The following is a 14,022-nucleotide window of genomic DNA, read 5'->3' on the forward strand; positions in this document are numbered from 1 at the left end:
CGGATCTGCAGAGGGAGAAATGGAGGGCAGCATCTTGGGAGCAGCTGCCAGGTGCCTGGGATAAGCCCCTGCCCTCCAGGGCTTACACTGGAGTGGGGGAGACACGGGCATTAAATAATCACACAGAGAAGTCAACAATGGGCCAATGGTGACACACTCCCATGAAGGAGGGGATGGTGGAGCAATCAGAGCTCATAGCTGGGAAATCTGGCCCACCTGGGAGTCAAGGAGGGCTTCCGGGAGGAGGTGATGGACTCGAGAGGAGGAGGAGGAGGAATTGGGTATGGGTAGCTGAAGAAGGAGGGAAAGCACTGCAGGAGAGCGCGTGCAGGACCGTCCTAGATGGGTGGGAGCAAGAGAAGGAAGCAGGTGGGGGGCGGGGGTGGAGCTGGAGCAGAGGGAGGCAGGGCTGGGGGGCGGGGGGGGGCAGAGGCTGCCAGAAGGCCTTTGGAACACAAGCGAGAATTTACTGAAGGGTTTGTGAGAGCGAGGTGGCCAGCATGGCCACATTACACAACAGATGTTTTCCCTAAAAAGTGTAAGTCGAACCTCCGTAAATTGAATTTTAGGTTTCAGGCAGTCAGGAGGGAGGGGAATCTGAGAGTTAATCTGTCTGTAAATGGGACGAGGATCCTCCGATCCAGCTGGCACTTTCAGAGATCCGGCCGGCCGCCTCGAGTGAGGTACGTCTGTTCGGGAATAAACCCAGGGTGGGCGAGTGTCTCTGCTGGCCGTGGCCGTCTGTTCCCCCGTAAGTCGTGGGGACACCTGACACCAAGGACTTGACTCTCCCCATGGGGCCACCACAGCCTGAGTCCTGGTGACCACAACTCTCCAGGCTCCTCTTTCCCAGCTCGTCCTCCTCTCCCAAGCTTCAACTTGTACCTACTGCCATGGGGAGGCCTTCCCTGCCCCTGCCCCTGGATGCAAGGGCCCTTCATGAGTTTGTCCTGCCACCCTCTGGCTCCTCACCGGGTTTGTCCTCAAGCTATCCCTCGTGTCCTCACATAAGGGGGCTTGGGGTAGAGGCCATGGTGCATAGCAAAGAAGGGTGTGATCCCAAAGAAGCTGTGACTAAGCATTCATTCATTCATTCACTCACTCACTCATTCACTCATTCGTTCAGCATGTCTGAACACCTATGAACATCTATTCGACCCCAGGGGCTAAGCTGCACACGGCAGGCTCCAGGGAGAACGAGCCAGGCAGGCCTCAGCCCTCATTCCATTGAAGGAAACAAATCATAAATAAAATAATTAGAATAACTCTAACATTCATGGATGACTTTTGAAGTGCCACACTCAAGCCTCAAAGACACATTTAGGCATTTTAATCTTATTTTACCTTCATAAAACATTTTGAAGGTGATCATTTTGCAAAATACACAAATATTGAATAATTATGTTGTATACCCTAAATGAATATGTTTTATGCAATTACTCCTCAATTTAAAAAACAATCTTATTGTGGCACTATTCACAATAGCCAAGACAGGGAAACAACCTAAATGTCCATCAACGGATAAATGGATTAAGAAGATGTGGGACATATACACAGTGGAATACTACTCAGCCATAAAAAAAAAACCAAAATAATGCCATTTGCAGCAATATGGATGCGACTAGAGATTCTCATACTAAGTGAAGTCAGTCAGAAAGAGAAAGACAAATACCGTATGCTATCCCTTAGATCTGGAATCTAATATACGGCACAAATGAACCCATCTACAGAACAGAAACAAACTCACGGACATGGAGAACAGACGTGTGGTTGCCAAGGGGGAGGGAGGGGATGGACTGGGAGTTTGGGGTTACTAGATGCAGACTATTGCACTTGGAGTGGATAAGGGACGAGATCCTGCTGTACAGCACAGGGAATTACATCTAATCACTTGTGATGGAGCATGATGGAAGATAATATGAGAAAAAGAATGTATATACAACAGAACCGCTTTGCTGAGCTGCAGAAACTGACAGAACATTGTGTATCAACTATTATTAAAAAAATGTTAAAAAAAACCCAAAACCTCATGAAGTAAAATGGTAGGATAGAGAAGTTAAGTATTTTGTCAAAGGCTAAACCAAGGCCATGGACTGTGGCTGAACTGGGACTTGAACCTGAGCCTTTATGGATGGCGTGTGGCCCATTCTGCTTTCAGGGCATGGGGGTGAGGCTGTGCATCTGAACCCCTGGCCTCCACGGCTGAGCCTCCAAACCTCCCCGGGCCTCTCTGGGATGGGCCCTGAAGCAGAGAGCCTTGTGCTTTTCCCTCCTAAGCCCCCTCCCCATGCAGAGAAGCCCAGATGTTGTCCCCAGGGAGGACAACATGTCCTCCTGAACCCACCTTGCAAACGTCACAGTGGTTCCAGGGCTAAAGGTTTGCTAGAACCATTCATCTGGACCAGATATTCTCAGTCTGAGAGGAGAGGGCGAGGGCCGCCAACTTCAGAAAGAAACGTTGGAAAAAACTTTCGGGCAGTCATTTCAAATCAGTATTTCTACAAAAACATCTGCCTGCAATTGGTTACAATTCACACGCAGCGATGTGTCTTAACCACATACGGAACACCTAGCACCCTTCCGGGGCTGTTGGGAGGGCGCAAATAGAGAAGACAGCATCTGATAAATGTCAGCTGTGGACAAAGTGTGCTGGATGCAGACGTTTCATGTGATGCTCATAACTAGGTCACGAGACGGGCATAAATCCCCATTTGATTGATAAGAAAACTGAAATGAGCAGAGATTAATGTACCAGTTACTCATTAGGTGTATGGTTGTATGGCCTTGAGCAAATGACTTGGCCTCTCGGGCTGGTTTTGCTGGTGGTACAAGGGAGCGATAACAGGACCCACCCAGTTAGGATCTGAATTGCGTGCCCTCCAAAGCTATGTTGACATCCGAACCCATGATACATGTGGACGTGCACTTATCCGGCAACAGGGTCTCTGCAGACATCATCCAGGTCCAATGAAGTCATCAGGCTCTAATCCACCATGACTGGTGTCTTCATGAGAAGGAAGCCGACAGAGCGAGGAAGAGCACCTTGTGATGACCGAGGAAGAGACAGCCAAGGAACAGCAGGGATTGCCAACAGCCACGGGAGCCGCGGGAGCCCTGGGCTGAAGGTCAAGGGCCTGGCTAAGTGCCCTTGCTGTGCGCTCACCTGCCAGCCCCTTGGCCTCTCTGAGCTCAGCTCCCCCCAGTACTGTAAGCACTACCCGATCTGTCCCGAGATCACTGCCATGTACATGGGCTGTAACCCCTAAAGAGCCATCGGTGCGCACGAGGGCTCATTAAGGAAAGGAAGCTTTTAGGAGCAAAGAAAGAGCAAGGAAGGACCCTCCCCTGGAGCCCTGCCGACACCTTGAATTTGGACTTTCAGCCTCCAGACCTGTGAGAGGATGGATGTCTGCTGTTTGAAGCCCTCAGTCAATGGTACTTGTTGCTGCAGCCCTAGGAAACCGGTTCACCACCCTAGGGGGCCCTTGAGCGGATCCAAAGCTCAGCTCCCTGGCTTGTGGGGGGGGGGGCCTGCAGAAGCTGAGGTCAGGGGGCAGCAGCGAATGAGATGTGTTTGAGGGACCCTATGGTGCCCAACTCATAGGCCTAACGCAGCCCAGTTCCATCAGTGCGTTCCATCAGTGCTTCCTGGAAAAGCCAGGAGCCGGCATGCCTCCCTAGTGGGCAGCTGCACTGGAAGGCCACTCTCTTCGGTGCCCCAGGAAAAGTGTCCACTATGCCCAGGGCGGCCGTGGGCCCCCTCAGAACCCCATCTTGGGGAACCAAACTCTCTCAAAGCCCCCTCAGCCCCAGTGTCCAGACTGCCAGCTATCCCTGTGGGGTCTTATGGGGGGACAGTTAATCCCCATTATTCCAGGGGTGTCTGTATTTTTCCTGGAAGCCCCTCATTCCCCTGGGGGCTAAAATCTCAGACGAGATGAGTACCCTGGGCTCGCCACAAATGTCAGGCGCCAGGTGGTGGCGGGCTGCTCCCCAGGAGGTTGAGAGCACTGCAATCTGTCCCAGCAACACAGGAGGTGGGGGGGGGCGCTCTCAGCAGCGCCCCCAGGCCCCAAGCCCACAGTGGTAATGAGACATGAAAAGATGGGACTGCATCCCAGGGCCAGGGCTCCAGATTCCTCTCCCATTTCACATGGAAGCCATATTAGTATTAGTTCATCATGAGAGCCCAGCCCAAGGCCACCCAGGATGGGGACCCAGAGCCTCCCCACCCCACCCCACCCCCGAGCGACGGAGTATTGGCCTCAGGTGCTGGCCGCTTGCCAAGCAATCTCTGCCTTCTTACTCAAGTAGGCGGGGAGAGATGTGCAAACACATTGACACCTACCACTTGCTGGGCACTTGATCAGCGTTATAGCTTTCCTCGTTGTTCCCATTTTACAGAGGAGAAAACTGAGGCCAGAGCGCCCATGGAGTGCTAAGTAGAGGAGGCAGGATTCAAACCTGGGTCTGACCATCTGACTATCTCGGAAAACAGGGCTGGAAAAGCCTCATCAGCTCCCCTCTCTTTACCTGCCCAATCCCACAAGGAGCGAGAGGGGCCAGCAGGGACTACAGAGGTGGGACAGAAAACACCAGGTACTCTTCTGAGTCATTTGAAGGCACCTCAATGCCTGAATGCACAGCAGTTCCCAAAGCAGTGAATGTGGGGCCCAAATTCCTATGGCTTTCACTCTGAATATCTAAATCTAAGGCTTCTCATGCCCCTACACTGCTTCTCCAGCTTCCAGATAGTTCCTGCAGCCTCAGCCCAGCCTGCTCCCCCTCCTCTGCCCTCTCCCCTGCCCATACGCACACCCAGGATGAATATGGAAGGTTCACCCCATTAGGATATAGGTCAAGGAGATAGGACCAGAAATAGGTTCTGGAGGGTTCTGGAAGATGTTCCCAGAGCAGTACATTTCAGTAAAGCAGAGGAAGCCAAGGGAGCCCTTGGCTGAAGGTCAAGCACCTGGTTTCGTGCCCTTGCTGTGCGCTCACTTGCCAGTCCCTTGGCCTCTCTGAGCTCACCTCCTTCCAGTGTACTATAGGCACTTTATGGTCTGTCCAGAGATCATTGCCATGTACACAGCCTGTAATCTCTAAAGTGCAATCAGTGCACGTCGGGGATCATTAAGGAAAGTAACTTTCCATGAGTTAAGGACTGACTTTGTGCCAGGTCTAAGCCAGAAGCTTTAAATGCATCATCTCAATTAATCCTCAAAGTACTCTATCCGGGAAATATAAAGGCAGGGTGTTAATGCTCAGCAAACATCCGGCCTCCCTCGCAGCTGGTTTGGGGCCATGTGACAGTTCCAACCAAGGTACTAGAGCTGAGGTGATGTGCGTCACCTCCTGGCTGAGGCAGTCGAGCATTAGTGCACCTTTTCCATCTTTCTCTCCCTCCCCCCTGCAGTAACCATGGATATCACATCATCCAGGAGATACAGCTACAAAGATGGAAGCGTCACCATTCGCCTGGGTCCCTGAGTTACTGTGTGGAGCAGAGATCCATACTGATGGATCTGAGAGCCACTGAGAGTCTGGGGTTGCCTGCTGTGGCTACTGGTGTTACTTAACAATGTTATTGTTGTAATTATTCTGCTTTTTACAAATAAAGGAACAATACATGGCAGAATCAGGATGCAAGTTCACATCTGTGATTCCAACATGCATCCTTGTTTAATTACAACCTTTTGTTGCCTAATAAAATCATTCCCTTCCCGTAAGCAACCCTGTCCCCAAAATCTCCTACCCCTCAGTGTCCCCAGGATGGGTGAGTAATCAATGCAGGATGGAAAAAGAGAATCTCATAAGGCACTCTGCACCTGGAAGATGAGCAAAGGCAGGGAGGAAGGGGCCTGATGGCATCTTAGGGAAGTTTTTCCTAGGGCTTTGGGCTCATAGGGTGTTTTGATAGGAGAGGAAATATCACAGACTGGATTTGAGCCCAGGCTGGAGAATCAGATGAACCTAGAATCAAACTGCAGTCCCACCCGTCACCTTCTTGATTTTTCTGAGCCCTACTTCCTAATCTGGAACATGGGGATAATGTCTGAGCGGAGGTGACAGGCGTGGTCTGGCTCCCAGCCAATGGGGAGCACTCCCCAAATCGTCTGTCACTGGCCCAGAGCACCGGCCTCGCTGGAGGTGCAGCCTGAGGCTGCCCAGCCAGGTTGGCTGACACAGCCCAGACCGCAGACCTGCCACAGACCAAGGGGCAGAACCCAGAGAGGGAAGCAGGGCCAGCCAGACACAGTGCAATGCAGCGAAGGAGCCAGATTATTTATGTTAAAGTCGAAAGTGTCTTGCAGGAGGACGGCCTTTTATTTGGGTGAATCTGCGAGTTGTTTATCAGCTTAAACTCATTATCCACACATATGGTCTTCGTACTATGGTTAAGGGTAGGAAACAAAGGATGGAAAGGAAAGGATGGGCAAACACGAGCTGATGAAATATCATCCCTCAAGTGCCAGAAACCAGGATATTTTCAGTGACGTCACACTGGGCTTCCTGCCACAAGGATGGGGCTATCATGAGCACACTCGCAAGATTTTAACTCAGGAGTCCCTCTGTGAGGCAGGGAAAGGAAGGGAGGGGGGGAAATAAAACAAAAACAAGGAAAGCAATTTGTTTCACTCGCCCTTGTCTTCATCTCAAAAGCAGACCCACCCACAGAGCCCCAGAATACCAGACCTGGAAAGGGTGGTAGTTGATCGCTCCCAGTTTACAATAACAGTAATAATAATAATGACAGTGATAATAGCGACTATTTGTTGAGCATTTACTACCTGCCAGGCACTGTGCTAAGTGTTCCACATGTTTAATTGCACTGCCATTTCATCACGATCTGATGAAGTGGTATTAGTCCCATTTTACAGATCAGGAAACTGAGGCACCAGAAGGTGAATGGTCTACGGTTACATGTTAATAAGTGGGAGAAAGTCAACACTCAAACCCAGGAAGCCCGGCTTCCTCACAAGGCTGCGTCTAAAGAAAGAGGGAAACTGAGGCCCAGAGAGGGGCAGTGACTCATTCGAGGTCTCACAGCTCCACTTGCCACAGACTCGGGGCTAGAACACAAGCGTCCTTCTCCTGATCCAGTGGGTCCAGTGACCTTTCCACTCCATCCTCTTGCCAATCAGTACGTGTACACACTTACGACCAGTGAACATGTTTCTGTCCTCTCTGAGTTGTTTAATTACTAATTAAACCAGCAGTCTTGGGTGCAGACAAGGGGCAAGGGTTGGACTTTAAGATAACAAGTGCTGAGATGAAAGACCTGCTTTGCCAGATGCAAACACTGGGGTTCATCTTCCTCTCCCCCTCTTTTTAATAAGTGTTTCACAATCTGCACGTGCGTGCACGCGCACACACACACACACACACACACACACACACTCACACTCCATCGGAGCGCTGATGCGGGTCCAAGGTGGCAGCCCGTGCAGCAGGAGGAGCCCAGGCTGGCGGGTTACTGAACGGCATCAGATTGCAAAAATACCCCATCAACTGCTCATCTGCTCCGGGGGACCGAAGTGCTGGTTTCCAAGCCCCCGCCTCCTTTGCTGTGTCCCAGCTGAGCATGAACAAATGTTCCTGATTTTTCCTTCCCAATGGCTGGTGAAATAGACCAGAAGAGCAGCCCTTTGCAAAGAGGGGTCCCTAAAGGGGCAGCCCAGCCACCACCGTTTACTCTTCCCAGGGCCAGATGGGCATCCAGAAAAAGGATGAGGTGCAAGTTTGGAGACAGAAATGGGGCTCCCAGCAGGAACAGCTCACTCGCACCACCCTCCATTCTCGGTCCGACGGAGGGTGGGTGCCTGGTCCACGTGCAGTGTAAGGGCTGCTTGGGGCAGAGCAAGGAGAGGCGGAAAGCAGAGCAGGGCTGCCTAGGGCCCTAAAACCTTACTTTCCTGACTTTAAGTTGCAAGGGCCCCAGAATCTCCCAGACCGACCCCCTCAGTTTACAGACTGGGAAAGCAGGTTCCAGAAGAAAAGTGACTCGCCTCGAACCACATTCAGAACCCCAAAGAGCTGGATCACAAATCTGCTGTTTCCTTCCCTTCCCAACCCCTCCCACAAACCCCTGCCATGCTCGCTTACCTTGACCCCCCACACACACACACCTGTCCCCGCCTGGCACCCAGTCCTCCAACCCAGCCCCACCCCCACCCCACCCCAGACCATTAAAAACTCATTCAGTAATTCAGGGAGCTGTTTTCAGGCTGACAAGGGCAGGTTTTAAAGGAGACGGGGTACTTCCAGGATCCATGCAAGGTGTCTTAAATCCAACTCCAGTTGAATCGATGCTACTAGAACGTGGCCTGGAACTTGCACTGAAATACCACCCTTTCAGCCTTGGGTTGGATAAAGATATCCCAAGGGCCTGTCCTTTGAATGGATTGGGGGACAGAAGGACCAGCAGACAGGGTGCCCAAGACTGGAAATATTGCTGCATCAGAGATCTCAGAATTTGCCTGCGAGCTGTGTGAGTTCACACATGAAGTTCCAAATCCACAGAACATCAGCAGGCCTCGGGGTCTCAATTCCATCTTCTCTTCGGGGCAGGTAGGGTGTGGGTGGGGGGCAGAGATGCCAGCCCTCAGGCCTCACCCCACCCTACCCCACCCACGCCCAGGTTCCCAGGGCAGGGGTTGGGGGCAGGCTTCCCTCAGAAGAAAATCTCAATAAAAACAAAACCAAAAAACCCTCCAGACAACTCCTTTTGTTTTCTGGCCCCGTGGAATGTCTTGAAGACAAATCCAGAGACAGGGGTTCTCCACCCTTTCCGCTGTCTCCTCCCTACTCGTCCTATTCTATTCGAAATAAAAAGCATGCTGATCTTTTTTTACGGCAACTTTTGGCCTAGAGCATCCAACAAACACAGCTGAGGGCTACACTGAAAGCAAGAACCTCAACTCTCTTTCAGGGGCCACCCAGTTTCCATCGCCTTTGCAGGGGACTCGGGGGACATGGGAGGAAGCGGGGGCAACCTAAGGGGCGAAGGTTTGCAGCCCAGAGAAAGAGGAAAACTTCCACTGGCCCCTATGAGGCCACCGCCTGCGTTCTTTGATTTGCACATTTGGACTCACTTGGGGTGCAGCAAGGAGGAGGGAAGGAGTTAGAAAGATGAGGCCACAGTCCCTTCAGTGTCCCTTCAATGTCGAACAGCCCCATGCATGACAAGATGAAGCTCTTCATAAACGCCAGCAGCCTGGCTTCCCAAGGCTTCGGCATGGATGCACAGACTCAACACACAGGGCCCCTGAGGTCACACAATGGGACCGGTAGCAGGTTTCCACCAGTCACCATGAAGTGACCAGATGAATGTGGCCTGCAGACCCCAGACCCCAGGAGGAGGGGCTCTTGTTGACTAAGAGATTTATTTATCACTTGAGCCTGGACTGCTAAAGTCTTTAAGGGACCCCCATCATCCCCGCCCTGTGCTTCCCAGTTTCTTTGAACCCAGAGGAGGGGACACAGCCCAAGACCCTCTTCCCACCCACACGAGAAGGGGATCCGGCCAGATCCGTGGAACAAAGGTAGGACTTTTACAAAAGAGGCACATTCTGCAGGCTGGGTTTCAGACTCCAAAGAAACCTCAAAAAGTTCATTCTCCCATCCACTTCCTCCACAGCAATTCGCTGTTGACGTTAAGTTCCCTTCCTTTTTGTTTTTCTGGGGGTGAATTTTTTTATTCACCCATACACCCTGCCAGCTCCCCCAAGAAAAACCAACTCCTGACGGCCAAGCTTTCCAGTACACAGCACAGTTATAACTGGGGGGTCCCAGCCTCCCACTCGGACCCTCTCCCCGATTCCGGCTGGGGGTGGCTGCTGCTCAGGGCCGGCCCAGCGCCTGTTGGGGCGCGGGGGGGACAGGGGCAGTCTGCGGTTATCTGTTCTGGATTTCGATGTATTTGTCTCTCAGGAACCGGGGCTCGTCTTCCTGTGGCCGAAAGGGCCAGGGAAGGGCGCCCCCTGGCGGGATCCAACTGACCTCAATTCAGCCGGGACCCAGGGCCGGCGCGAACCCACCCTTGCCAACCCGGCAAGCGGACTCCCACGGCGCCCCCTAAACCTGGACTTGCTCGAGCTTCGGATCCGCCGAGCCCCCAAGGGAATCTCCGCTTCCCCAGACCGCACACACCGCGTACGGAGTAAAGGGGGCCCCGGAGGAAAGCGTGGCGCTCCCGCCCCGCCCCGCTTCCTGGGACCCCGAAGGCGACCGGTTCTCAGTGCTCCTGCTGGGCCCGGCGATCCTCCGGCCCGGATCCTCCTTTGTAATCCCTAGTCCCAGCCTGCCCCCTTCCAGAGTGGCATGGTGCGGGGCAACGCTTCCCCCCACCCCAGGACGCAGCGCTCGCCGAGACCCCAACCCTGTAATCACACCTGCCACCCCGCCATTCTGCAGGCGCCCCCCATTCACCCGCCGGGAGCGCTGGGCTGGCGCTGCACCTGTCCCGGGGGAAGCCCCTGGCCCTCGGCGGATTCGGGGCAGGAATGGGGGGGCGAGCACGTCTCTCCTGCCCCCTCCCCGAGCTAGCTGAAGTAGAACTTGGTTCCCGGCTTTCCCCAGAACCGTCCTGGGGTCCCCCCACTCCACCCCCACCGCGCCCAACAGTCTCTCAGGGGGAGCGCGCTTGGGTCCTCAAATCCCCGGGGGCGCGGCGGCCGGGTGCACGGAGGTCACGGAGGTGCGGAGCTCCTACCTTCCAGCGGCAGCGGCCAGACCCCGCGCCAACTCCCTTCGGCGGCCGCGGGGGAAACTTTCCCTGGGAGGAGAGGCGCGCTCGCAACTTGCTCGGCGCCAGCTGCCTTCCCGGCGGTGGCGGCGGCGGCGGCGGCGGCGCGTCCGGAGACCCGCTGGCGCGAGGCGGAGGCGGCGGCGCTCGCCCGGGGCCGGGGCTTGGGCTCGGGCGGCCTCGCGCGGCTCCGCGGTGGATCGCTCGGCGCTGCGTCCGCCCTGCAGCCTGGAGTCCCCGAGACGCCGGCGGCAGCTGCAGCCGCCCGCCCGCCCGCCAGTCCGCCGGCCCCACCTCCCCGCCACCGCTCCGTCCCTCCCTCCTCCCCCCCCCCCCGGCGCTCCCTCCCCTCCCCAAACCTCCTCCCCTTCCCTCTCCAGTCGCCGCCGCCACCGCTGCCGTGGCGGCCGCCGTGAAGGCACGTCTCCTCCGGCCCGCTGCCCCTCGCCCCCTCCCTGCCTCGGTCTCCGCCTTCAGTCCGGCCACCAGGCCTCGCTCCGGGGGCCGCTGGGGCCAGCCACCCTCTGCCTTTCTCCCCTAACTTCTCCTCTGTCCGCCTCCCCGCTCTGCTCCCTGGCCCTCGCTTCGGGTCAGTTCTGGGGATCCGGTGGGGAAGTGGGGAGTGGGGCCGGCTAGATCGGAACATTTATTCCAGGCGAACTTCCACGCTGCCCCCACCTCCATAACCGGACTATGGGGCCGCGGGGGGATAATCCTCCATCTGGACCTTGGTCCTCGGCTTCCCGCTACCCTGGAAGTACCTGTTGAAAGCCAGCGGGATTCACCCTCCCTGGGCTGCTTTGGACTGTCGCAGATAATAGAGGATGCTGAAGGGGTTTGCAGCAGGAGGTGGGGGGCGCTGGGGGGGGGGTGCCAACTTCAGGCCAGATGCAGATGACCCGATTGTGTCTCCATCTCAGACCTTATCTTTTCATCTCTGTCCCTCGGCCTCAGTCACACATCCCCTCCCCAGCCACTGACACATGACTTCACCGAGCCATTTAACCTCTGAACCTATTCTGTGAAGCAGCTATTCCATCCGCCCGCCCCAGACAAAATGGACAAGTAAGCAGATCAAAGCAGACAGCCCAAGTGAAAGCGCTTGCTAGCCCCTCAGAGGAGAGGGGCTCGGGTTGCCCACTCCTGTTCCCTGGACAACAACTGTCTGAGTCCCAGCTCTGAAGCTTCCAGTTCTGGTGCCCGCCTGCCGGGACACTCAAAGACACACAAGCTCTGCAGGAGGCTCCTTTGGTCGACTGATTCTCACTAAGGAGTGAATGACTGATAGGATTTGAAAGTACTGCAGCCTTGGATAGGAATGCTCATGATGTCAGGCCACAGGGCAGCGTTTGCAGGCGCAGGAAGTGGCTACCTTTCCTTGCCCACATTCCCGGAAAAGGAGATATCCTTCTAAGACTTCGAGGATGTCTGGTCCTTTCAAGCATTTCACTGAGTAAATTGAGGTGGGACTAACAGAGTGTGACTGGGAGAAAAAACCCTGAATCCACAGGTTTTAAATGGACCCAGCAGGAGCAGTGCTTGCCCCCCCCCCCGGGGGGGGTGTCTCTATCCGTGCAATTTCTGTAGAAGAAGGACAAAGAAAACTTGAAAGGGCTTCAGGTTCCATATTTGCTTCTTCAGTTGCCAAAACAGGATTGGGGAAGAGGCTGACCCTTCTTGCCGAGAAGCCCCACAGGCTCTGCGTTTCTGGAATGCTGCTGGAAGAGGCCTTCTGTGTGGGCCTCTTTGGATGCAAGGCGCCACGTAAATTTAAGGAGGGAAAAAAATCATGAAGCCACAGGCAGGGTGCTGGGGGCCTGGGAGGTGGAGGCCAGAGGCATTGGGAGGGATGGACGGAGTTTCTGAGGGTCCAGGGGATTGGCAGGAGCAGGCAGGAGGAGGTGGGAGAAGGGACCCCAGGGAGATGAGGACAGAGCAGGTCAATTGGACAGTCCAGCCACCCAGCTGGGAGGACAGCTCAGTTCCAAGTCAGCGTTTCCCAGACCTCAGCCGTTCTGCAGCCTCTGTTGAAAATCTGGCCCTATCTGCACGCCAGATAAAACCATTTGCTTAATAGCTTTCTTTAAATCAACTCTGGGGTTTTTTGTTTGTTTTATCTTTTTTTTTTTTTAACTTAGATTCACTTGTTTTGACAAAGAAATGTTATATCACGACCATAAATGGAAAACTGGCACCGTGTTACTATAAATAGAAGGTAACCATAAAAATGAATACCATGAAAATAAAACAGTGTTATTAAATTCTAGCAATGTATATTTAACCACAATAAAAAAAAAAAAAATTCCGAGGAGCTACTGCTGCCGCCTGGGAAAGGTGTTGAGCCAGAGGCCCCACTCTCTCTGGAAAAGGGAGCTTAACGAGGACAGAAAGGTGTTAAGGACACAGCAGCAATAAACTGAGACTCCAAGTTGTGATCAAAAGGGCTGAGAGAGACCTGGAGAGGGACCCCCCACCCCCGATCCTCCTCCTCCCGGGGGTGGGGGAGTGAGGGTGGGGGGTCGGGGTGGGGGAAGGTCCCAGGATGAAGGGCCTTAAACCTCCTTGAAGCTCTCTGATGTCCCACGATTGGGAAACACAATTTTAAATATATTAGGTAAGGCGCTCCTGCTGTGGCTCAGCGGGTTAAGAACCCAGCTAGTACCCACGAAGATGTGGTTTAAATCCCTGGCCTCATTCAGTGCGTGAGGGATCGGTGTTGCTCTGACTCGGGTGTAGGCCAGCAGTTGCACGTCTGATTTGACTCCTAGCCTGGAACTTCCCTATGCCGTAGGCGAGACCCTAAAAAGGAAAATAAATGAATAAGGCAAAAAGTCCTTTTTGGCAAGGGTCAGGAACCCTAAGAATTTAGTCCTGGGCAAGAGAAGGCAATCCGGACTGCAGCGAGCTGGCCTCCCTCCCTCTCACAGGCTGGCCTTGGGGACGTCCTGCCTTGTCTGGCCTCCGTGTCTCCACGAGGAGCCAGGGCAAATGGCTTCTAGGATCCCTATTGGCAGCCTTTGATAAAAGCAAGAAAGGAACCAAGGTTGTGGCTTGCTGCGAAACAGAGAGGGAGACGGCTCCCACCTTACTAGGGGTGGGGGGTGGGGGAGGCTTGGAAAGGGGGACAAATGTTGGAAGAGAGGATGGACCCGAGTCAGCCGTCCCCAGGAGAGAGTGAAGGTTGGGTTGAGGCCACTGCTGGCCGACTGGAGCCTAGGTTGTCATAAACCCAGAAGGGGCCTGGCCTGGAAGGTTCTAGAGTCCCCACCTGCCCA

At 54.3% G+C, this 14,022-nt stretch overlaps 1 protein-coding gene across 1 annotated transcript in view; it reads right to left on the reverse strand.

Annotated features, from left to right (window-relative positions):
- TSPAN18 (tetraspanin 18) overlaps positions 1 to 11,002 on the reverse strand; it is a 206,114-nt gene extending 195,112 nt beyond the window's left edge. Inside the window, exon 1 of the mRNA XM_021083155.1 lies at positions 10,715 to 11,002. The gene's annotated coding sequence lies outside the window, so the exon portion shown is untranslated. The remainder of the gene's footprint in view (positions 1 to 10,714) is intronic.

This window comes from Sus scrofa, chromosome 2 (genome assembly GCF_000003025.6).
Source record: "Sus scrofa isolate TJ Tabasco breed Duroc chromosome 2, Sscrofa11.1, whole genome shotgun sequence".
NCBI classification, from domain to species: Eukaryota; Metazoa; Chordata; class Mammalia; order Artiodactyla; family Suidae; genus Sus; species Sus scrofa.